Below are 26,528 nucleotides of genomic sequence, written 5' to 3'. Positions count from 1 at the left end.
CCAACCTTACTGTTCCTGCGCCATAAACAGAAAAAAGTTCCTATCATGCCTATCAAAAAACTCAGCTGTCAGATTCAAAAAAAACCTGACAGAAGCGCAGAGACCCACTCAAAACGCTTATCAATACCAATTAAAACGACATCCGGTCGAACCGGATGCCACGGACAGACCGTTAACATGCAAGTATTTAAATTCAAATTCAAAAGAAATAACGCAAAAAAAAATACCGAACCAGAAGCGACCGGTTACCAACTCTGAAAATCAAATAATAAAAAAAAGCTGAAAATTAAAATACAACAAAAGGGCCGAATATAACTTGGGGGCGCCGCGGGTGTTGTTGCGACGCCCGGTGCTAGACCCACCCTCAAAATCCATGGCCACCGACGCACCTATTTTTCGGTGGCCCCTTACCTGTATACCTTAGGTGCCCTCTAAAAGAAAGGAGACCTCAGCATTCCCATTTACAATTTAGATTTATTGACAATTCATACTAATTAATAACTTATGCATTAAATTTTTAGGATTCTATCGAGAATTTCTAAGTTTCACATGTGATGCTAGAGTTTACGTTTATTCCGAATTACATTTACATCGCATACAATTATTCGGATTCAACTCCTTATATGTCTTACAGCCTAGTGGTTTCGTATATAGTGTAGAAAATATTTTGAATGTACTAAATATCTTTTGGTTTTTAATTACTAGTGCTATTACATTAAATTCATTTTTATGTATCTCATTTAATTTGGGGAATTCTTCCTCTTCTTCTTTTTTTGTGCAAGGGTTCATTCGCGACGTTATTTGAAAATACAAAAAAAAACGTCTGAAACGAGTTTATTGTTCCAGGTTCAAAAGGACATCGCTCCCCAACCCCTGTTGCATCTAGGTTATAACTCTCGCAGAAAGGCCTATGTCGCTAATGTGTAATGCATTACCCATTTACATGGCTTTCGCAGGTAAGTATAAAAAAAATTTATGGTTCCGAGTGACACATTCAAATATGTAAGGTATTATATATATACTAGTGACACTATTCTGTAACTCGACTGGAATAATATTATCTGCAGAACTCACACTTTCATAATTTTGGTTTTCTATTTCTTGACTGTATTGACCTTTCACAAGCTTTACAGAACAATGGTTCTTATTCGCAAGATTGCAGAACGGGTTTTACATTGCACTTATCCGACGGGTCAACAGAGTTAAGAGCACCAAAGTGTCCGAATGCATATACCGTACGTTCGAATCGAGTTACAGAAAGGGGTCTTTAGGTTCATTAAGCGTGCTTGGAATGAATTACAAAAATTTGAAACGATAATCTGTAAGTGACGAATTTTATCACTTCACATAGATACATAATACAATTTCACCGAGTTGGAACGGACTCACCCAGTTTCAAACGTTGTTGTTGTAGTTGGTGTTGGTACTGTTGTTGTTGCTGTTGCTGCTGCTGAACCTGCTGCTGCTGAGTGTGCGTATGTTGCTCAGATGTTGCTGGCTGGCGTTGATGAGGTGTGATTATCGTGCCATTAGGTAGAATGTTATAGGGCAATGCTTGACCATTGGACACCACCCAATATTTGCTCAGCTCGTTTAGATGATGGTTTTGCGTTTGTTGTTGCAATTGTAATTGTTGCAATTGTTGTGTATCATTAATATGTTGCTGTGGTGAATGGCGCTGTGTTTGTTGATATCTCACTCTAGGAGTGGTACGTCTGGCGTCTTGGCATATGACGGTGCCGGGGTCACTGGATATGGTTGGTGCTATTGCAGTTGGTGTGGATGGAAATGACACCGCTAAGCCAACACCACTATTGCTAAGTTGAGGAACCGTGTATATTACGTGGCAATCGTTGGGAATATTCCAACATTCCCGCGCTCCTCGCATACGCGGAGAAGGCAACGCCGATGCCTTCCAATTACTATTTATTAGTATTCACGATGTTCGGGAATTTAGCACGTCCTGAGAGTAGGTTAAAACGGTTTCAACGTGGCCACCGGCTAGCTTACTTCGTTTTTAATTGAATTCACTCATTTCGGAGACAATTTTCGGGTTAAAACGTTAAAATGTAAACTTCCCGTATGTAGCTCCTTAGCCTTTCAAAATTTGGCTATGTATATAAGCACGCTTTGAGGAATTCCGAAAATACGATGAACATATGTAGAGGAGTGTTTTACGATTGCTATAAACCGCCCAAATTTTGATGGTGAACTATCTGTATTTGAGAACGCGCTCGTCAGTTCCACCAACTATATGTGGATGCACTTAAGTATCCTGTAATTTTTCACTTGACCACTTTTTGGTCACGAGGGTTGTGTGCTCTACCGCTTCAGACCGCCAGCAAAAAGGAAAAGGAAGTTTTTCTTCCTCGGAAACTCGTGGTGGTTTTTTCTTCTCCTTTTTTTTTCTTTTTTCCCGTCTTCTAGTGATGGCCGGTCTGTCTGTTCCCTTCTTTTTCGATATTTTTCATCGCAACCCTTTCCACATCGCTAGGTGTGTTCCCGTGAACACGCTCCCAAGTGGGTCGTAGCCGTAGACCGTAGCAGCAGACCGTAACAAACCTGCTTCGCTTTGAAGACCTGACGATGAAGCGAACAGGGAACCGGATCATCTGTGGGAAGCCATTGCCAGGGATCTCCGACGACAAGCAACGTGGGGCACGACTCACCCCTGAGATAAGAGTCTCAAAGTCCTACTACGGAGCTAGCCGGGCAACATAGGTCTGTCAAAAAAAAATTAGGTCAAGTTGGGAATAATTTCTGTTTCCTAGTTATAAGGGCTTTGCGGCAGTTAGACATTTGTTATGGAGAACTCGTCAAAACTCCGAAAGGTTTTAGTGGTTATCGCCCCCACAAAAGGCAAGACAAAAAAAATTTTCGTAGACATTTTGGTAAAGGAGAACTCGTCCAAACTCCGAAAGGCTAGTCCGACCTAAGCGTGGACTGCCAGGGTGTTCACGGTCCTCGGTGAGTACGCGTGTGAACAACCTATGAGGTCAGTGCTCGGGGAGAATACTGGGCGAGATGTCCCCGACCGCCAAAACGCCCAGACAAAAAAAAAGGTCCAATTGGTGGGTGTATAAAAAAAATCAAATTGTAAATTGGCAAAAGAAACGTTTTCTAGTTCATTGCGGGCGAATGTCCGACGCGTGAAAGCGACCTATCAATTTCCCGTTTAGGTCCTCGAGATCATACAATGCGTTACCTATTTTTCGAAGCACGCGACACTTCAGGTATTTGGGTAGGAATTTGGCATTAATGCCCTGTTTAAAATTACTTAAGGCAAAGTTTCTCCGGAAAACTTCCTGACCTTCCTTATAGTTGACGTGTCTAGAGCGCTTGTTATAGGTGGTTACTCCCCTATCTTTGGCCTGATCTAAATTTCTGCGGATCTGCTCACGAATATTAGTCAACTTGTCAGCTCGGCTTACTACCGTAACCTGGTCTTCTCGAAGGCTGCCGAGTTTCCCTAAAATGTTGTACGTTGAGGCATGTTGGACCATGTTTTGGCCATATAATGCAAAGTACGGAGAACACTGAATCGCTGTATGAAAATCACTTCTCAAAACTGATAAAATTTCGGGTATATGCTTATCCCAATTAGTGTGGTCAGGTTTATCCTTCAGGAAAATCCTAATCTTAGAAACAATTTCTCTGTTGACGCGTTCGGATGCGTTCGCTTGGGGAGAATATAGCCCCGTCCTCACGTGCGTCACCCCGGAGTTTGCAAAAAATTGGTTCATTTCCTTCGAGATGAACTGTTTACCATTGTCACTGTGAATAAACTCAGGGACCCCTACAGCCGGAAAAATTTCTGAAGCGAAGTAATTTATAACGTTTACAGTGGTGGCTCTCTGCATGGGCTTTAGCCAAACGTATTTTGAAAAATGGTCTAGTACTATGAAAAGAAATTGATTTCGCCGCTTAGATCTCGGATACGGCCCTAGAAAGTCGCAATACAACCGCTGAAATGGCCTTTCGGATTCAAAGGTACTCCCTATAGGTGGTCTCGACTGCTGATTGGTGGGTTTTACCGTTTTGCAGGTGTCACAACGCTGGACGTAGTCCCTGACGTCCTTAGTCTGCTGCGGCCAGAAGTACTTCTGCCTAACACGTTCTAAGGTTTTCAGCCATCCGCCATGGTAACTCCGGTTAGCGTCATGTGCTAATCTCACTGCTTCCTCAGTCAACCCTTTTGGCAACCATAAACGCCACAGCGAGTCTTCTTCCCCTTCTATCCCCTTACGAAACTTAACTCTTTTGAAAATTACACCGTCCACCACTTGTAAATCCGGAAGTGATTCCTCGTTTTCGGTGACGGTCCGAATTAAGTCTAAATACTCATTGCTGGTAAATTCGGGAGAGACTAAGTCTATTTCTCCGGGTGTGGTAGTGAAAGTTAACTCGTCAACGTCAAAACGCGACAGCGCGTCTGGTACTACATTCAGGGTGCCCTTACGATGTTCCATTCTAAAATCGTATCTTTGCAGTAAGTGTGACCATCTCGCCAACCTCCCGCTCAAGTCTTTTTGTGTCATCAACCACTTGAGACTGGAGTGGTCCGTAACAATCCGAAAAGGTAATCCTTCGACATAGGGTCGGAAACGCTTCACGCTAATTATGGCTGCAAGACATTCCAGCTCGGTTACTGTGTAATTGCGTTGAGCATTATTCAGCTTTTTCGACACGAATGCGATTGGATGCTCAGCGCCATCATCATCGACCTGAAACAATACTCCGCCAACACCTATTTTGGAAGCGTCACATTGTATCACGAATTCCCTTGAAAAGTCTGGTTGGGCCAAGACAGGCGCCGAACTCAAGGCTACTTTTAGTTTTTCGAACGCCTCTATAGCTTCAGGAGTGAGTTTAAACGGGCCTGCTGACTTGCGGAGACAGTCGGTCAAGGGACCTGCCAAGTCCGCAAAATTGGTAATAAATGCTCGGTACCAATTCGCCATGCCCACAAACCTACGCACTTGCCGAGGGGATTTAGGGATCGGGAAGTTTTGTATTGCTTCTACTTTTCCCGGATCCACCTTCAGACACCCGCTGCCTATCAAATACCCTAAGTAGCGTATTTCTTTCTGACAAAATTTACTTTTTTCCACATTTATTGTCAGACCTGCATCTCTCAAACAGTTCGCCACTTCCGCTAGCAATTTTAGATGATCCTCAAAATTAGTGCTACATACCATCAGATCGTCCAGGTAGACAAAGACGTTCTCTCGCAGACGCGAAGGGATCGCCTTGTCCATCAGCCTACTCATAGTCTGCGGTCCATTGCACAGACCAAATGGCATCACCTTGAAGTGGTACAGAGGCCTCCCCGGAACTGCGAATGCTGTTTTTTCCTTCGAGGACTCTGTCAATTTGATCTGGAAGAACGCGTCTTTCAGATCAATGCCACTAATAAAATGCGTATCTTTCAGTCTGCTCAATAAGCCGTTGATATGAGGCAGGGGGTACGAATCCTTCTTAGTCACCGCGTTGACCTTTCTCGAATCTATGCACAGCCTGACTTTGCCTGGTTTCCGGACCAGTACTACAGGACTACACCACGGGGAGTTGGATTCTTCTATAACTCCTAACTGTAGTAACCTGTCTAGTTCTCTAAAAGCTTCGGCTTGCCTCGGCGGCGAAAGAGGAAAATGCTTGCTTTTTATAGGCACAGCATCACCGGTGTCGATGTGATGCTCCACTAATTTAGTTTGCCCTAGGCCTAACTTCTCGTACGAAGGAAACGTCTCGATGACTTTTCGCAATTCTGATTTCTGTTCTGGTGACAATTCATGGAGGTTAAGTTCCTCTTCCTTTTCAAGCCTAGTCTCTAAGCACTCTACGCTCGGGAATATTTCGGGAGCTAACGCAAATGCTCTCCAAAAATCGACCCCGAAGTATGCTTCTTGGAGCAACGAGGGAACAAGGTAAAAACGAATAATCTTTGTGATATTTTTAAAAGTGACCGGTAGGGATACTGAGCCTAAAATTTTTTGCTTGTTGCCGCCCGCGGTATATACGAACGCATGTAAGGGCTGATATTCGAAGCCGTTATCCTCTAGGAATTCTACTCCATTTTTCCCTAAGATGGAGACGTTGGCTCCCGAGTCTAACAACCCTACAAGAAAACTATTTTTAATTCTAGCCTTTACTAAAGGCCTTTCGTCCTCTGTAAGCGTTAACGTGGTGGCTTGCAGCAGTCTACGCTCCTGTACTCTCCTGTGGTATCTCTTCCTACATTTCAAAATATTTTCCGATACCGGGTAGTGTTCAAAAATGGTATGTCTTATGTGTTCGTACCTAAGTTCCCTTTCTTCTAGGTCTGGTGAAAGTTGCGTCTGGCAAGCGACATCCCTATGCTGGCGTCGCAGAATTCTAATCGGCTCGCTCATCGCGGATGAAGACGTTTGACTCTCGGCTTCAGAACTGTCTGTACTGTCAGGGTAAGTTATTATTACTTTTGAGGGCTCTTCTGCCAGGGTACTACTGCACCTCGGAAGCTCACCACCTCCATGCAGAGATTCGCCCTCTGGTTCAGCGCACGGGACGACGCCTCGAGCACTGGCTGATGTGGGAGCTATGAAGCCGAACGAGGTTCCCCCATCTTCTCGCTCGGGTACTGGTTTCCCTGCCTGCGATGGTCCCTAGGGCATTTAGGAGTGAATACACCCTTATACCCACATTTAAAACAAAAAGGACTTTTTATGGGTTCCTCGCAATATATATAGGAGTGCCCCATTCCCTGGCAATTCCAGCACTGGATTCCTGAGTAGTCCGGTCTTCTGCTGCGTCTATATTCCAGCGCCTCTATCTGGGGATCTATCTCGCCGTCCTCGCCTTCCATCTTCATGTCCGGGGTTGTCACGCGTGCCTCGCTTACATGCCGTCCTGAGTAATTGGCTCCCAGCAGCTTGCTCTCTTTCAGCACTTGTTCACCTCGGCGTGCTACATCGCGCAGATCATGGAGGTTCCTTACGTCCGCATTAAAAAGCATTAGCTTAAGGCTACTGTTGACGTTCCTTTTTATTATGTCAATCAGTAGAAGCTCTGACATCGGCTCCCTTAAGCGCGCGTTCAAGGAGATTATGTCCGCGTGAAACACGTCATAACACTCACTTGCCTTTTGCTTGCGCATGGAGATCTCCATCATGATCTCGTGGTCCGTTTTCAAGGTGCCAAACTCTCTTTTTAAGGAGTAGCACAAAAAGGCATATGTCGCATTTGGGTTTTGTTTTGTGAACAGCCAGTACCATTCTTCGGCTCGTCCCGAAAGGAATAGATGGAAACTGGCCATTATTTGTTCGTCAGGGCATTGTGTGCGCTCACACAAGGTGTTTAATTTGAAGAGGAAATCGCTTACACTCCCAGTGCCGTCGAATGCGATTTTCCACTCCTGCGGTTTTACTGTTATGCTGCTTGGAGTCGGGTACATTGGCGGTACTACCGATGGCAATGGGTTACGGTCCATCCTGCTTGCGTTCCTGTGTTGCTGGTGTGCTTGCTGCGTGGATTCGAGAGCGGCGTTGAGCTGGGCCATGTTGGCTCTAATTGAGCCCATCTCTCTCCGCATTTCCTCCTGCGAAGCCTGGAACAGTTGGTGTAGCACGTCCACCCACGAGCCTCCACGAGTGGCTTCGTCCTGCATTCCTAGGAGGTTCGCCTGATCGCTGGTAGCGTCCCCAAAATTTCCAACCTCTTGATTTGGTGGTAAGGCACCCGCTCCATCTGGTGCATAGTTCGACACATTGGTCATTATCCCCGAGATGTTGTGTGTGTTTAGCAGCGATGCATTTAAATTGCTGGTGCTTACTGGTATGTCCAGTTTGTCGCGGTCGTCGTTCGGGCCCGAGCCTATATGAGTCCCCGCGGGATTTCCGTATTGCCCCCCTACTGGGGTATGCACCACCAAAGGACGCTTGGCCTTGGAGGTAGCCCCCCTATTACCGACCCGGTTTTGGTTTCCCCGGAACCCTCCCGCACTCCCGAACGGAGTATTTCGCCCCGGTTGGCCGAACGATTGCTCGCGTGACATAATCAAAAATAATTATATAAAAAAAATGTAGCTCGTTACGTAGTAGTTAGAAAAAACTTTTGCCGCGTAGCGCAGTTAGGGGTCAACAAAAAAAATCAGAATTCCCCCTTTTACCTTATATTTTAGGCGATGCCTTGAGAAAAAAAAAATGTGCATATAAAAATTACGCGAGGAGTTGAGAAAACTTGGTAGCAATTGTAATGGGAACGCTGACATCCCATTCCCAGAAGGCACCTGGGCTACAGGTTGAGAAAAAATTTACTACAAACACATTCATACTTGGCCCTAGTGCTCCCAACCGCAATCGAGGGGGGGTCTTAAGGCCCCCCTCCGAGATTGGTTGGGGCCACCAGGGTCCGCTCCAGGCACACACGAGTAGGTCTCAACACGCCCAGCCGCAACGCAGGGGCAGTCTCCAGGGGCTTGCCCCTGGGACTGGTTGGGGGTGTTGAGGCCTCCCGTCCATTCTCGTTGGACACCCCTCCTGCCTCCGCCGCAATGGGTGGAGCGGCTTCGAAACCGCTCCCCCAGTCTGGTGGGACAGGAAGGGGTGCCACTCTGAATCCCAGCTCAACCCGTCACAATCCAGGTGGCACTATGTGTTGCCACCTGAGACGTGGGATGAGCTGGGGTCCTACAACACATACACTCACACACTCATACCAAGACGATACAAAATTCGGCAAGGAAACAAAAAAAAACTACTTTACAAAAAAAATTTTAACCCAATTAGCGGACATATTATTACCAAACCGACTAACGGACAACATTCCGGGAAAATAAAAAAAAACCCCAAAATCTACAAAAAAAACTTAAGTGCGTGCAGCACTGCCTCATCGGGTGAATACAAAATCCCGATAACTGACGTAAAGTCGCGTGGATCCCTCAGCTACCGGAGACGATGATCACTCCGGACGCCCTGATCCGTCGAACCATCCCACCGCAACGCAGGTGGCTGCTCCTGCGGCTGCTCACCCCGGACTGGTGGGATGGTCAACTTCACAAGTTGACCAGGAGTGACCCTCGCACCCGGCGCCTCAGGAACCACGTTGGGCGCCATCTGTTATGGAATCGCATTTACAATGGAAGCAGTAAGGAAGGCGGTCGGCATGATGTGTTGGTGCACAGTGGCTAGTCATTGTCGGCTGGGGCGGGTCCTTGCCAACCTTACTGTTCCTGCGCCATAAACAGAAAAAAGTTCCTATCATGCCTATCAAAAAACTCAGCTGTCAGATTCAAAAAAAACCTGACAGAAGCGCAGAGACCCACTCAAAACGCTTATCAATACCAATTAAAACGACATCCGGTCGAACCGGATGCCACGGACAGACCGTTAACATGCAAGTATTTAAATTCAAATTCAAAAGAAATAACGCAAAAAAAAATACCGAACCAGAAGCGACCGGTTACCAACTCTGAAAATCAAATAATAAAAAAAAGCTGAAAATTAAAATACAACAAAAGGGCCGAATATAACTTGGGGGCGCCGCGGGTGTTGTTGCGACGCCCGGTGCTAGACCCACCCTCAAAATCCATGGCCACCGACGCACCTATTTTTCGGTGGCCCCTTACCTGTATACCTTAGGTGCCCTCTAAAAGAAAGGAGACCTCAGCATTCCCATTTACAATTTAGATTTATTGACAATTCATACTAATTAATAACTTATGCATTAAATTTTTAGGATTCTATCGAGAATTTCTAAGTTTCACATGTGATGCTAGAGTTTACGTTTATTCCGAATTACATTTACATCGCATACAATTATTCGGATTCAACTCCTTATATGTCTTACAGCCTAGTGGTTTCGTATATAGTGTAGAAAATATTTTGAATGTACTAAATATCTTTTGGTTTTTAATTACTAGTGCTATTACATTAAATTCATTTTTATGTATCTCATTTAATTTGGGGAATTCTTCCTCTTCTTCTTTTTTTGTGCAAGGGTTCATTCGCGACGTTATTTGAAAATACAAAAAAAAACGTCTGAAACGAGTTTATTGTTCCAGGTTCAAAAGGACATCGCTCCCCAACCCCTGTTGCATCTAGGTTATAACTCTCGCAGAAAGGCCTATGTCGCTAATGTGTAATGCATTACCCATTTACATGGCTTTCGCAGGTAAGTATAAAAAAAATTTATGGTTCCGAGTGACACATTCAAATATGTAAGGTATTATATATATACTAGTGACACTATTCTGTAACTCGACTGGAATAATATTATCTGCAGAACTCACACTTTCATAATTTTGGTTTTCTATTTCTTGACTGTATTGACCTTTCACAAGCTTTACAGAACAATGGTTCTTATTCGCAAGATTGCAGAACGGGTTTTACATTGCACTTATCCGACGGGTCAACAGAGTTAAGAGCACCAAAGTGTCCGAATGCATATACCGTACGTTCGAATCGAGTTACAGAAAGGGGTCTTTAGGTTCATTAAGCGTGCTTGGAATGAATTACAAAAATTTGAAACGATAATCTGTAAGTGACGAATTTTATCACTTCACATAGATACATAATACAATTTCACCGAGTTGGAACGGACTCACCCAGTTTCAAACGTTGTTGTTGTAGTTGGTGTTGGTACTGTTGTTGTTGCTGTTGCTGCTGCTGAACCTGCTGCTGCTGAGTGTGCGTATGTTGCTCAGATGTTGCTGGCTGGCGTTGATGAGGTGTGATTATCGTGCCATTAGGTAGAATGTTATAGGGCAATGCTTGACCATTGGACACCACCCAATATTTGCTCAGCTCGTTTAGATGATGGTTTTGCGTTTGTTGTTGCAATTGTAATTGTTGCAATTGTTGTGTATCATTAATATGTTGCTGTGGTGAATGGCGCTGTGTTTGTTGATATCTCACTCTAGGAGTGGTACGTCTGGCGTCTTGGCATATGACGGTGCCGGGGTCACTGGATATGGTTGGTGCTATTGCAGTTGGTGTGGATGGAAATGACACCGCTAAGCCAACACCACTATTGCTAAGTTGAGGAACCGTGTATATTACGTGGCAATCGTTGGGAATATTCCAACATTCCCGCGCTCCTCGCATACGCGGAGAAGGCAACGCCGATGCCTTCCAATTACTATTTATTAGTATTCACGATGTTCGGGAATTTAGCACGTCCTGAGAGTAGGTTAAAACGGTTTCAACGTGGCCACCGGCTAGCTTACTTCGTTTTTAATTGAATTCACTCATTTCGGAGACAATTTTCGGGTTAAAACGTTAAAATGTAAACTTCCCGTATGTAGCTCCTTAGCCTTTCAAAATTTGGCTATGTATATAAGCACGCTTTGAGGAATTCCGAAAATACGATGAACATATGTAGAGGAGTGTTTTACGATTGCTATAAACCGCCCAAATTTTGATGGTGAACTATCTGTATTTGAGAACGCGCTCGTCAGTTCCACCAACTATATGTGGATGCACTTAAGTATCCTGTAATTTTTCACTTGACCACTTTTTGGTCACGAGGGTTGTGTGCTCTACCGCTTCAGACCGCCAGCAAAAAGGAAAAGGAAGTTTTTCTTCCTCGGAAACTCGTGGTGGTTTTTTCTTCTCCTTTTTTTTTCTTTTTTCCCGTCTTCTAGTGATGGCCGGTCTGTCTGTTCCCTTCTTTTTCGATATTTTTCATCGCAACCCTTTCCACATCGCTAGGTGTGTTCCCGTGAACACGCTCCCAAGTGGGTCGTAGCCGTAGACCGTAGCAGCAGACCGTAACACAATGCAGCCATGCACATACATATGTACGTATATGTAAGTATCTACATACTTTCTTACACCAGCATATACATATTTCACCATAACGGCTTGTACAATTTTAATTTTTCTTACATATGTATGTACATACACGGTAAATTTTCACGTACTGATGACAGTTATTTTCTTTTCAAAAAGATTAAATTTCAATAACCACTTCCACAATATCTATTCCACACACTTTTCATAATTATCTCATTGTAAAAGCAAGAAGTTTGGTAGGGAGGAAATTACTTTGCGAAGCCCATGCTTAACCGGACGTATGTATGTAAAATTTCGCGGCGTATCCTGAACTAAAGGCCACGGCACATGAAATTTTTCATATAGATGTGTTCAACACAAGCTTATGCATTACAGTAACATCGCCACAATTAACCAAGACGTTGCGTTTATAAATATGAAAGCACTTCAGGCTTGGCAATTGAAGTTTATTTCGCCTTGTCCATTCACATACAAAATTTCGCGAAGCACTGTTATATATTTTCCCCTAATACAACAAAAATACTTGCTAACATATTTTTTTATTTATATTCCTTTGGTTATATTGTAGTTTTTAATTGCGAAAAATGTTAGAAAAGTTACCAACGAGTGGTGAAAATAATTTCACTTCCAAAGTGTTCCAGCACCCTTAGCCAAAGCATATTTCAAATTCTTCTTCTTATGCTAAGCTTGCAACGAACGTTGCAAGTTGGCTACTTTTTCATGTCAGATGGCGCCAGTGTCATTCAATCTAACGTTCTCCATAAAAATACATGCAATCTACTCATAATAAAAAAGATGGAGTTAAACGCATCTATATGAAAATTACGGGGCTTTTAGCTTTGTTCGCCCAGAAAATTTACACCTTATAGTTTTTTTTTTTTGCGCATTAACAGCTTTTTCCGTTTCGGCAAATTTCGGTAAGAAATAATATCAATGAATGAATAAAATTAACGGGATTCGCACTCCGAACAAAATAAAACAATAACGCTGTCTAAACAACTGTGCCAAACTCGCTATGTACATTATGTGGCTAACAGGGCAGTTTAACTCATAATTTTTAATCGAATGAAACGAGTGCGTTAAAAACACATACATATGAATAGCGGTAAATTTTGAATTCGAAATATATACATGCGGATATATGGATGATGTGTATTACAATTTACTTTGATATATGCATATGTATTCGGTTGTACATACATATGTAGATATTATTTGAGGTAGGTCAATTCACTTACTCTTTTAGCGTAATTCGCTGTTGCTAGGTTAGGTTAGGTTGAACTGGCCGGCTCATGAGGACCTCACATAAACTGAATGAGCCCGTAGTGTTACCAGAAGTTTGTTTTAACGACCAACCTGAAAAACCTTATCAAAAACCAGGATATATGATATAAAATAACTCCGTCCTCTTGGCAAATACTAAAAGCTTCCTAGGACTTAAGCCACTTGCTGCTTCTAGATCTGACAGCTGTATCACTCCTAATAGCTAGAGTCTTAGCCTGGCAGGCGCAGGGCACGGGCACACAACGTGCTCTATCGTTTCCTCCTCCAACCCGCATTTCCTACATCTGCCATCACTGACCAAGCCTAATTTAAACGCATGTGACGCCAGAAGGCAGTGTCCAATCAGAATACCCGTCATGGGTCTACAGTCCTCTCTTTTTAATGATAGTTAGTCTAAGGTTGTAAGACCTACACATAATCTTCGACACTTTACAGCCCCGCGCTTGAGCCCACGCCTTTCCCGCTTGGTCGATCATATACACCTCTCGCCTTGCCTTAATCTCGCCCAGTCTAATTAATACGTCTACGGAGAAGCTTCAAGGGATGCTAAATTTTTAGTTAGTTCATCCGCTTTTTCATTCCAATCTATTCCCATATGCCCTGGGACCCAATATAGATGTATGCTTCTCCCTGTCCCGATTCTCTCCAGAGACTGCTTACACTAACACGCATTTAGATGCTGTTCTATGCGAGATTATTGCCTTAATTGCTGCTTGACATTCAATATAAAAGTTAACACGGTTGCAGATTAAGCTATTCTCTTCCAGGGTTCCTACTGCTTTGGTTACGGCTAATATTTCCACTTGGAAAACGCTACAGTAATCCGGCAGCCTGTAGGATCTGCTTATTTCCGGATCAGCACAGTATACCGCAGACCCTATTCCTTCCACTACTTTGGAACCATCTGTGTACACATGTATCGCCTCGTCCGCCATTTGCGCACGTTTTCGCCAACCGTCCACCTCTATTGTGGCCTTAAGATCTCCCTCGAAGCGCAGATAGGGAATCAGGTAGTATGTTCGTCTTGTGATTGATGACGCTATATTACTGTGGCCATATGGTCGGCGCTCAACCTGCACCGAGGCACCGAGCCTGGTTTCGGTTGTTAATGCTATGTTCTTTGCTACCAGGTCTACAGGTGGAATGTGCAGAATGGCATACAGTGCAGCCGTCGAGGTTGTTTTCAGGGCTCCCGTAATGCTAAGTATTGATAGTCTGCATACCCCCTCTAATTAGGTAGGTTGTTTTTTGTGTGGCTTTCCACCAAACAAGAACTCCATAGTATAGAGTAGGGCTTACAATCGCTGTAAAAACCCAATGAGAAAGATAGGGCGATAGGCCCCACGTACACCCCAGCATTCTTTTACATTATTAAAGTGCCGCTGAGGCCTTCTTCACCCTCTCCTCCATGTTGAGCTTCCATAACAGCTTACTGTCTAAGATGATTCCTGGATATTTTGTGCAAGGTTTCTCCTGTAGGCTCACCCCTCCTAACTTAGGCCTGGTCCAGTTTGGGACCTTGTACCGCTTCGTAAACATGATCATATCCGTCTTCTCCGCCTTGACTTTCAACACGACATTAGATGCCTAGGTACGAATATCCCGAAGCGCCCGATCCATCAAAGAGCTAATCTTTGGAAGGCACTTTCCACATGTGACAATTGCAACGTCATCTGCGTAAGCCGTTAGTTTTACGGGTCCCTCATCGAATCCCCTGAGCAGTTGGTTGATGACCAGCGTCCACAGCAGAAGTGATAGCACCCCTCCTTGCGGCGTGCCCCTGTCCACTGATTTCGTGGCCTCGAACAATTCCCATTGTGATGTAATCTTCCTGCAATTTAACATGCAGCCGATCCATATGGTTAAGGCTGGATGTACTTTAATGTAATTAAGACCATCCATAATCGCCCATTTAGAAACATTATTGAAAGCCCCGGCAATGCCTAAGAACACTCCTAGAGCATATTCCTTATATTCCAAGGCTTTCTCTATGCTTACTACCACCCTATGCAATGCGGTGTCTACCGACTTGCCTTTGGTGTACGCATGCTGTTTTGTGGAGAGCAGCTTTTCATCCACGTTGGACTTTATGTGCACATCTATCAGCCTCTCAAAGGTTTTGAGCAGAAATGATGTTAAGCTAATGGGTCTATAGTCTTTGCGATACACGTGACCGATCTTTCCCGCCTTTTGTAGGAAAGCTACACGAGCAGTTCTCCAAGAGTGCGGTACATGATTCAGTCTTATGCACCCATCGAATATTATTTTAAGCCATTCCACGACCGCTCGACTTGAAACTTGTAGCATGGCCAGGAATATAACATCTGGGCCCGGCGATTTAAACTTAGAAAACGTCTTCACTGCCCATTCGATCTTGGTATCGGTCACCAAGCCCGGCACTACCCGCTCCGTGATCGAAGTGTGAGTGCTGTCTGCTGGCTCTTCTAAACCATCTCCCGATGGGAAATGTATATCGAGGAGCACCTCAAGGGATTCCTGACTATTACGAGACCATTCCCCGTCCTCTTTCTATATTAGTCCCTGGACTATGTTTCCCGTTGCTAGGACTCTTTTCAATCGTGCCCTTTCGCTGGAGCACTCTATGTCCGTACAGAAATTTTTCCATGAGATTCTCTTCGCCCTGGAAATTTCACGCTTGTAGATCCTCAGTAGATTCCTGTCACGCTTCGCTTTCCGCGGTCTTTGCTATCTTAAACAGTTCTTTTACCTGTATTCTTAGAAGACTCGAATTTAGTAGCCGTGTAACAGAATGCCTGCTTATTCTTTTGCTCAACGGCCACCACTACGAGGTCCTCAGTAGTGTAGTTAGGCAGCATATATGAATGCAGCTGTTTCCTCGCACCCGTCCTTCCGTTTGCGCGTAGTAAACGCCAAGTTTGCGCGCGCTAAGTCCAGAAGCCTTTCCTGCCATTGAGAGCCACGGCTCTCAGGATTAGCGCCACGTCAATCGAACCCTCATTAAGCGTGTTGGGATTTTAATCCTAGTCCTTCTTTTCCTGAGTCGCATGTAAATTTTGCCTGTACCAAAGGACATTTTTCCAAGCTGCGTGTACAATATATCCTCCGCCCGCTTGTTTATTTGGAAGATGTAGAACTGACCTTCCTCCATAGGTCGAGATACAGTAAGTACCTTCCAATCCTGTGTCGGTATGATCGGATTCTGATTCTGCAGAAGTCGCAGTGTATCCTCCGACTTCATCACGCATGGTATCCATATCTTAACTTTTGGTACCGTGTGGATTTGCGCTTTATCCACCACCTCAAACCGCGCGTTCGTGCCTTGCCTTTGGAGGTTTGGAACCACTTCCTCCAACCACCGCAAGCTCGCGATTTTGTCGCACCTCATTATGCCAGCCCCCGAATCAAAGGTTGGAAGGGGCTTACTTGGTTGTTCCCGCATCATCTCTCTTTCTACAGATCTCCACCTTTCAGTAGTCATCTGTCCGAAAGGACTGCTACGATCAGTGAATGCTTTGTCACATCACTCATCTTCTCGGGAAAGGCCGTAGTCTTAGTGTTATCTCCCGTTGGCACCTCCGATAACGCCGGAGTCTTAGCGTTATCTCCCTTTGGCTTATCTCCTACTTCCGCAGTCGGAACTTCCCTCTGACTCGCAGCTTTCTAGGTAGTTGGTACCTCGCTATTGGGGCCCATCTTACAGCTTTATGCCTACTTGTCTTGTCTATGCGACTGCCCTGCCTCGCGGCTCTGGGACTGGGTCCTGTCTGCCTCTTGATAGCAGGCGTCCTTGGCTTGCGACTCAGTCCTTCTCTTATCATCATCCTTTTTAGAATAAGGTAATGAGTCGTTTATCTTGGTCGTACGACCGCCCGCCCGACAAGACGGGCTTAGCGGTCCAGTATTATATACGGGGAAGGAACCGTCCGCCACAGCAGCGCCCCTTACTGTGGTAAGGCCATCAATTCTTCCCGAGGTGGCCCGGTATCGGGAAGGCTCCGTTCGAATACAGCCGAATTTATCCCCTGGCTGCAAATCGTTCAATAGGCCCGGTGCGCATAACACGCTGGATTAGGGGGTTGGCACTTCTTGGTCACCGACATCCCGCCGCCCTCCTATGAGGCGAAACGGCGTATACGCCAGTCCTAAACTGCTCCGCCTCATGGTTGGACGATATGGAGTTCGGCTAAGCCCTCACACCAACGACAAGGTGCCTACCCTAGTGAGGGTCGCTGTTGCTAAATTAACTTAGCAATAATTTTATCACATTTGTTATTTCCTAACTCTTGGTCATGTTAACGCTATTTGAAAAAATTTATTTAATTAAAATAAAAATCAGATTGCGGCTGTACTCGAACCAACTGCGTGTCAAATGTTATACTTATGATTTATGCAATAATTTCATATATTTGGATAGAGTTGCCTCTTTTAACTTCCTTTATTACTTTGTTTATATTAGCTTCGTTTGATGTTTTTCCGCCAATTTCAATGCAAAATTAGAGAATCTTACAATCCATTTTTGAGTCACTTCCTGGAGATTAAGAGTATTGAAGCTTGGAGCACACATCGGAACCCGAAGACAATGCAAAACGAGGGAAACAAATTTTCGCAAGGTGGTAAAGGGATCGTGAAAATTCCAAAAATCGTGCGAACCCGGAAATTTTGGTTTCGAGTTTTAAGACAGTTCCCGATAACTCAATGACCTGAAAATGAAAAGTTTGTCAGGGTGTGGGTGTTCCCCGCGTTGGGCGTACCTTGGCCCGCTCGAGTGGTACGGCCGAACTCTCAAGTCATTGGCAAAAGTACCTAGAAAGACGAAATAAAAAGGTATGCAAAAGTAACAATCCTTAGATTCATTTTTCGAAGCAAGTGTACTTCCCGTAAACTCGACATCCCAAAGTCCCAACATCTCGTCCTCTACGCGTCAAAGTCGGAGCCTCCTAAGATACACACTGAAATAAAAATAAAGAAAGAAAACAAAACACTTTAATTATTGAGGGCATGAAAGCGTAACACTTATCTAAGTGCACAATTTTTTTGTGTTGGGTAACAAATGCATGAAAGTTACAACAACCACATGAAAGTTGGCAACATCAACTGCAAATGTTTATAAATGAAATTTTAATTTTTGTATTACATGTTATTGTGCCTGAGGCATGTAAGTGTCGCTGGACACCTTTCCCGATATTTTTGGACGCTTTCAGCAGTCGATTACTGCTCCAAAACTCCAAGAATTTGTGGATATCGTTGATCCCTGCGCCATCGAACCATAGGGGCAAAGTGGCTTCTTCCAAGCCGCCCCAGATGCGCAATGTAGGGCCTATAAACCGCACTGCCCTTTTCACAACAAACACTCGCGCACTAAATCTATTTTTATTTAAAATATTCAATATTTAATAAAATACCGCGGACATTAATTCGTACGATATAAAAAAAACAAAAGGTAAATAAATAAGAGAACTGTCAAACATGGGGTATATTCACAATAGAGGAATTGGCAAAAGCTCTTTTCCAAGGGTTGCCAGTTAGCCATCGAGAGTGGTGAATATAGGAAAGAGATGAATATAGAGTGTAGATGGTTGCGATTGATTCTGAAGGATGACAATACAAAACAGTATAGGAAAACGGTGCCGGAGATCGATTCCAACGATATAAAAGGGGGTTACTGTAGGACATGTAAAACTATTGTATTATTGAAAAGCAAGCAAAGCGGTAGTGTGCGGGTGTTCAAAGTGGTGGCGGGAAAGTTGAATAAACGAAATCGGTGAAAATTTAATTTAAGTAAATTTCCTGTGCGCGCAAGGTCCAAAGGGACAAAGTCGTAAATTTTTTTTTTGTTAACGAAGTGTTGGCCAAAAGGCCCTAGATTTCGAAAACTACTCCGGAATCTGGGCAATAATAGTAATGCTAAAAGCCTCAAGTTTCTACGACAAGTATCTGTGGTAATAATGGTAATGCAGCGGTAAGTCACGAGAAGATCCTGTGATAGGGTGGAACAAGAAAGTGGAGACACACCTAAGGAAAGCCTGATCCTTTTTTTGTACATATATGCGGCATAACCAGCCACTTACCGTTGTAATCTTCGAGAGACGATCGAGCCGAAGGAGACTGTCCGGAGCGCACTACAAACGTTTTGGTAAGTTCCAAAAGAACAAAAAAGTGTTATTTTTTTTTATTTTTTTTCTGCGTCAAATTGGCGTTCACATTCGGTGACCACAATCACCACAAAATAGTCAAGTGAAAATCCCACTTTCTGTTTCTAAAAACTTTCTTTTGTATAATTTTCTGGTAAAAATAATTTTTTTTGTTGGGGATAGTTTTCATTTTTGTTCACAGCCACCCTAGCATGGGTGAAGCCAATGTATATTTCACATACGGACGTTCCAAAACGCGTGAACGCCAAATTGGCGGATACTCCATCATAAATTCGCGCTAATCAATTTTTCGTTCCTCCAGTGGGAAGAACATTCCTAGTTACCTGATACATGCCAGCGCCAGGAAATTATTTTCAACAGATCTTCCAAATTATTTTTAACTGATCTCATATGATATTTCAACCGATTCCACGTCTTAAGATTTTTACCATCAACCGATTTCACGTCTTAAGATTTTTACCATCAACCGATTTCACGTCTTAAGATTTTTACCATCAACCGATTTCACATCAATAAGGAACCGATAAGCGAGGACAATATCCACCACGTAGGAATCTGGCCACAGTGCTGGCGAGAATATAGCTACCGGAAATATACCAACCAACATAATTTTTCGAATTAATAGCATATATGTAGATATAATAGCCATTTATATTTCTGTCTTAAGTTTTTTGTGCGACCTAATATATGATGTGTAAATTAATGTAGAACCTATATTATTGAATGTCGCCTATATGAAGAAGTGCCAATCGCTCACCGGAAGCACCAAACGGAGAAATTTTGCCTAAATCAACCTGGTTGGAAAGACACCAGTTCGAATGATTCCCCCTCAACCCACGTAAAAGAGCTCTTTTAGGTAGGCTTTAGGGTGTGTGGTAACTTAGAATTTTGCTCGAATTGGGCCTACGTAGGTTTGGTTTTACTTGGGTGACGAAAGGTCCGAAATATACTTACAGTCTTTATATACACGTGCATATAAGTTTTTGTGTGTAACACTGTTTATATATCTGAATCATTCGTTGTATATTTCTTTTTTTTGTTGGCCTAAGGATTATATAATGTTCAAAATTGCGAGAGCGAACTTTTTGTCACATAAATAAAAGAGGTGAAGAAAGAGCCTCTGGTGTAAGTTTATTGTTTTTTTTTGAGATCCATATTGAACATATATTTAAATAATTTACTTATTCGATAAGTTTTTTTTTGTATTGTTTGTTCCGAAAACATAATTACATAACATATTATTGCGTCATTTTTTTTGTGGAAATAGTGTGAGTAATGTACAATATCCGTATACCGCATACATATTCCATTTTAAATAAGTGAATGCGCATTTAAGATACGTGGTTAGTTAGGAATCGGAGGCTGTTATATTACCTTGTATAGTTATAAGAAATTTAAATAAATATGTTAGAACTAAATTGAACTGAAAGAAGAAATTAAAATGGTTTGCTAAATTTAATTGGTTGGGGAGGGGTGAAGATGGCATTAGGGTAGGTAGAAAGAGTCATTTGGAGTGGAGAAAAAGGGGACTCGCTGCCAGGCAGAAACTCGAGCGGTCCAAGGTAGGGTGGGCTTTCTGCGAGGGAGGTGCACGGATGTAAGTATAATGATGATTGTGACATCCGCCCCGCATCAAGGTGGACAAGGGTTAAGGGCCCCGACCTCTCGCCCTGAGCTAGCTGGGGGACATTCCACCTTGATTGCGCAAAGGGGCGGATTCACCTTCTAACAGGTGTACGTGACAAATATTATTAATATGGCGCCCAATCGAAAGCATAGAGAGGGGCCGCTATATTTAGTATAGCGCCCAAACACAAGAAATTTTTTTTTATACCATATACATATGGTGATCAAACAAAATGTAGTCGTGAGGATTTTACAGTAGCGCCGTTGATTGAAATTGGCGCCCACCAATGAGCAAATTTTAAATTGCGAAATCTACATCTAATGCGTTTGTAATAGCAAAGCTCATTTCATATAAATATATTTCAATCTTTAAAATATACATATACATATCTTTCACGTATGCAATCATCGAATTAAACGGGTCGGGCCGTATGTGACCAACACCCTGTCTCGGTGACTTATTCATGGTGTTTGATCCGAAAATTTAAATGCACCGAGACAGGAGCTGGAAGCAGATGGCAGATCCTAGCAATAGCCCATAGATGGCATAGCCGCATTAGGGTGGCCGGCTATTTGCATCTTTTCTAAGTCCTAAAAATTATTTTTCTTTCATTACAATACAATCAATCTTTTTTTTGTAGCTTCAGATAAAAGGGAAGTCCGTATTAAGTTTTTTTGTTAATATATTGCTCCTTAATTATGGAAATTATACAATATGACCTCAAGCGGTTAGCTACATAAAGCGTGTGTTGCACAATGTATACGAATTTTGAAACATATCCACATATTGATTTTTTTTTTTTGAAATACTGAAGTGCGTACACCCTCGTAGGAACGCAAGAGTTTGCTCCAATGACTCCTAGCATCAAAAAATTTTTTTTGATAGGCCTGAACGTCATCTAAACCCCCGCAAACCTATATATGTGAAATTTGAAATTATTAATATCTTTTTTTCGAAAACGATTGGAAGTCAAAGATTTTGATATTGAGGTTAAATTATAAATAATTGTCTTTGAGTAATTTGAGATTAAATATTGGAAATTGATTCTTGAATACGAGCGAATTTATGTTATAATTTTTTTTATATAAACATTTTTTTTAACAATTTTGCGATCAGATTTATAATCGAATAGCCTTTTTTTTTTGCGGAACAAAGTTGAAAACAGACTCTGCGAGGGAGGTGCACGGATGTAAGTTTAATGATGATTGTGACATCCGCCCCGCATCAAGGTGGACAAGGGTTAAGGGCCCCGACCTCTCGCCCTGAGCTAGCTGGGGGACATTCCACCTTGATTGCGCAAAGGGGCGGATTCACCCCTAAAAGGTGTACGTGACAAGTTTTATCGATAAGGCAAGAATCGAGATGTTTAGACATACTTAGAAGGTCCATTTACAACATGTGGAATCTTGCGACTGCTATTTCAGTAACTTCCCGTAGAGCTAGATTCTTCTGGGATCTTGCGACCGCTATTTGAGTGCCACTTTGTTCGATAACATAAAATTTTGCTGCTCCTCTCAACTTAAGCGGCCGAAGTGACAAGGTTAAACTCTAGTCAACTTTAACTGTAGTTTAGTCTGTAGTAAACTCAAAGGAATGCAACCTTGCAGACATTGCAGCAGGCATTTTCATCAGAAATCTCCAACATCAGCAAGTCATTTACAAGAATATCTTAGTAAAGACGTTTTAGTTTTGATTTTTCACTTAATCTTAGCATTTTTTAATTTGTATAACAATCAAAAAATTTTTGTTTGGCAATAATACAGCTGATAAACAATCAAGTTTATCAAGAGTATTTCTGGGTGCGTTCATATAACAGCGTGTGTAAATGGATATAACTTTACACCTTATAAGTTTATATGCTTTCATGAGTCCCCCTATTATCTACATCCACGTGCATTTCAAAGTAAATTGCTACATATACAAACATGCATATATATACATAAGTAATACTCCTATACCGAGCTGGGGAAGTTCAGCTTACGATTAAACTTTGATTACCTGTGGTTACGACTCCCGTAATTGTAATCCTTTAAATGATTACTGTAATCGTAATCCTAAAACTTTAACGATTACAATTACAGTAGTCGTCATCATAAATTTTATAATTACGATTACTGTAATTGTAATACAGGAAATGCTACGATTACGATTACTGTAATCGTAATCCTAAAAATTTGACGATTACAGTAGTCGTAATCATAAATTTTATATGTAGATTAAGATTACGAATACTTTACTTCTAATTTTTTATATCTACATACATATTGAGATAAACAATATAAATTTTTTCTGTGGGAAGTTGTACTTTAATTTGTAATACAGACTAGGACATCGAGTTTTTTTTTTTTTTTTTTTTGAATGGGATAAAATTCAAAAGTCACTAACAGTTGTAAATGCTTAATATGAAACACTTCAGAGAATATATGTACTTACATTATTTTTTTTTTGCATATATGTATATACCTTATAAGATATTTTAAAATTATATATACGACAATGCGTACTTATGTATAGGCTCATTCTATTTCAAGACACCCGGTCCGCGCAGGACATGATTTTTGATTTCGATGAAATTTTAATATGTTGTTCTTTGGTCAAAATAATGAAACACGTGTTTTTTTTTTTTTTTTGCCTCAAAAAAATTTTTTACTGATTGATCGACATCTCAATTCGATAAAATGCAATCGATATTTTATTCACCTATTTTTTCAACTGTCAATAACTTTGTCAAAAATTAACGGATTCTCATAATTTTTTTGAAATGTTCGTTATTGTATATACTTTTATATAAATTTGTTAACAATATCATATAGTTTAAAAACATTTTTTTTAGTATTTAGTAAAAATTTATGACTTTTTTTCAAAAACTTATTTCTCAAAAAAGGTTACTTTTTTTGTTTAAACTATTTCTTTTGAGGCAAAAAAAAAAAACCACGTGCTTCATTATTTTGACCAAAGAACAACATATTAAAATTTCACCGAAATCAAAAATCATGTCCTGCGCAGACCGGGTGTCTTGAAATGGAATGAGCCTATATAAATTGGTCTGTATAACACGTTCAAATATTAATAAGGAAACCCATTTTCAGAAAGCACGATTTTTTGCTTTTTCAATAAAATAAAAAAAACAAGAAGTGGGAAGTTTTATAAATTTAAAAAATTTATATATGATTGGATAAACTTGCCCTACTGGATTTTCTCGGCAGGGTATACTATGAAACTCCCAATAGTAGCTGTGTTTTTTTTCTCATCTATATACGTTTACGCTTAAACTTTATATGGACTGCTAAGCGACAAACTTTAAATACACCTCTGAAATTGCTACGCATAAAATTAGTACTACTAAATTTCAATACGCATTATACTCAGATGTAACTGAAATATGTGTCTATGTTTCACCCTCTACACTAATTCTATGTATTCTATGCGCGTCCACTACTTATCACAACTGATTCAGCTATATGTTATACACAGAAATACAACAGAGGGTTGTGTCTCCGTTTTTCGGTACACACTTTTGCTGTACCTAGTTGTTTAATCACAGCCGCTAGATGGGTTTCCTAAGCATTATCTAAGCGAGGATAGGCGTCTTTTTTCACGCGCAAACGAAACGTATAGGTACGCGTGTTAAAAAAATACGGCTAATATAATGCATAGCAATTTATTTATTTATTTATTCATATTATAGTCTAGGACAATCAGAACCTCCTTACAGACTATTTACTAATATATCTTAACTAATAAATATAAAATATTCAAATAATTTCATTCAATAGCAGTTTAAACCTAAATTTATTTAATGCAAAATCAATATCTATAGAATACAGCAAATTAAACTCCCTCATTGCCCTAGCAATTGGAGAGTTGGAAGCATAAGTCGTTCTAAATCTATCTAACCAGAAAAAATCGTGACATCGAAGGGTTCGCGATGGTACATTGAACCGTATACGTTCTAAAAGATAGGGCGAGTCAACCGTCCCATTGATGATATCATATAAAAATGTCAATGAAAGCATTGATCTTCTACTCACTAAAGATTTAAGGTTAATTAAAAGACACCTATAACTGTATGTTGGAACAGGGTCCTGAAAACGCAAAGACCGAAGGGCAAATTGCAAAAATATTTTTTGAATACGCTCAAGTCGGTCTATATGGCAGGCATGGTACGGCCTCCAAATGAAAACAGCATATTCTAGTTTAGACCGCACTAGGGTTGTAAATAAAAGTTTTAAAGTATAAGGATCACTAAAATCCATACTGAAACGGCGAATGAACGCGAGTGTGGAATAAGACTTCGCAATGACATAATTAATCTGACTGTGGAATAGAAACTTCGCATCAAAGACTACACCAAGATCTGATATTTCATCAACAACCCTCAGCGTAGAGTCCCCAATATGATACGAAACAGGAAGAACATTTCGAGTTTTAGCAAAGGTAATACTAAAACATTTACTTATATTTAAAAGCAGACGATTCCGTTTACACCAGTCCATTACGTTATCAAGATCAGCTTGGAGCATAGTGGACTCAGATTGAGTCGTGATTGATGCAAAAATTTTCAAGTCATCAGCAAACAATAAGAATTCAGCATAACTGAAACAATGACGTATGGCATTAATAAAGATAACAAATAATAAGGGACCCAACACGCTCCCTTGGGGTACACCAGAATTGGCAGTAAACGACCGCGAAGAAATACCATCTACCACAACAACACAGCTACGATCTGCCAAGTAAGATCTCACCCAAGATAGCATACTAGAATGGAAGCCGAAGCCAGCAAGTTTAGATATTAGTAATGAATGGTTGACTTTGTCAAAAGCCTTCGAAAAATCGGTATAGATAGTATCAACTTGCGCCCTCCTATTAAATGAAGAAATACAGTATTCAGAAAATACTGCTAGATTAGTTACAGTTGATCTGCCAGGCATGAATCCATGCTGATTAGGTGAAATCAAGGTTTTTACTGCGAAGAATATTTTATCCTTAACTACAATTTCAAACAATTTCGAGACAGTGGAAAGTTTAGAAATAGGACGGTAGTTGGCAACATTACTTTTATTACCACTCTTGAATATCGGGGTAATAGACGTTACCTTCCAAGCGTTTATGAAATCTCCATTCCTGAGAGATTTATTAAAAATTAATAAGATTGGATACGCAACTGCTGCAATATTTTTAAACAAAAAAGAACAGAACCCATCTACATCCATTTGCACTGACGACTTGATCACCGAGATGCCACAAATGACATCTTCAAGAGTCAGGGACAATTGACCAAAATTAATAGGGGTGTCATTTTCCGTATCTAGTTCCTCGGTGAGAAACGTCCCAGTCTCAAAATTCGCCCCGAAAAAATCAGCAAAGAGGTTGACAGCTTCGCCGAGGGAATACGCAGATTTTCCATTGTAAGAAACTTTAGATAGGATACTTGCACACGACTTTTTAGCCTTAACGTAACGCCAAAAAGATTTAGGGTTTAACTTAATATTCCTTTCAAATTTAGCAACATACTCTTTATGAAGTTTCTTACTCAAAGATTTAAACTTACTTGAGTATAATAAATATTTATCCTTATGAAGACGCATCTTCGATAATTTATACCTTTTAAAAAACTTATTCCTTAAATTTTTAAGTCTTTTCAACTTTCTTGTATACCAAGGTATTTTGTAACATTTCCTTTTCACTCGAGGAATTAAAGTGGAGCAA

General features: G+C 41.5%; 1 protein-coding gene across 1 annotated transcript in view; it reads right to left on the bottom strand.

Annotated features, from left to right (window-relative positions):
* LOC137250791 (uncharacterized) overlaps nt 1-26,528 on the bottom strand; it is a 373,639-nt gene that overhangs the window by 32,884 nt on the left and 314,227 nt on the right. The window lies entirely within an intron of this gene.

This window comes from Eurosta solidaginis, chromosome 4 (genome assembly GCF_040869045.1).
Source record: "Eurosta solidaginis isolate ZX-2024a chromosome 4, ASM4086904v1, whole genome shotgun sequence".
NCBI classification, from domain to species: domain Eukaryota; kingdom Metazoa; phylum Arthropoda; class Insecta; order Diptera; family Tephritidae; genus Eurosta; species Eurosta solidaginis.
The sequence above is the reverse complement of the archived record's forward strand: the minus strand, read 5'-3'. Positions and strand labels throughout refer to the sequence as shown.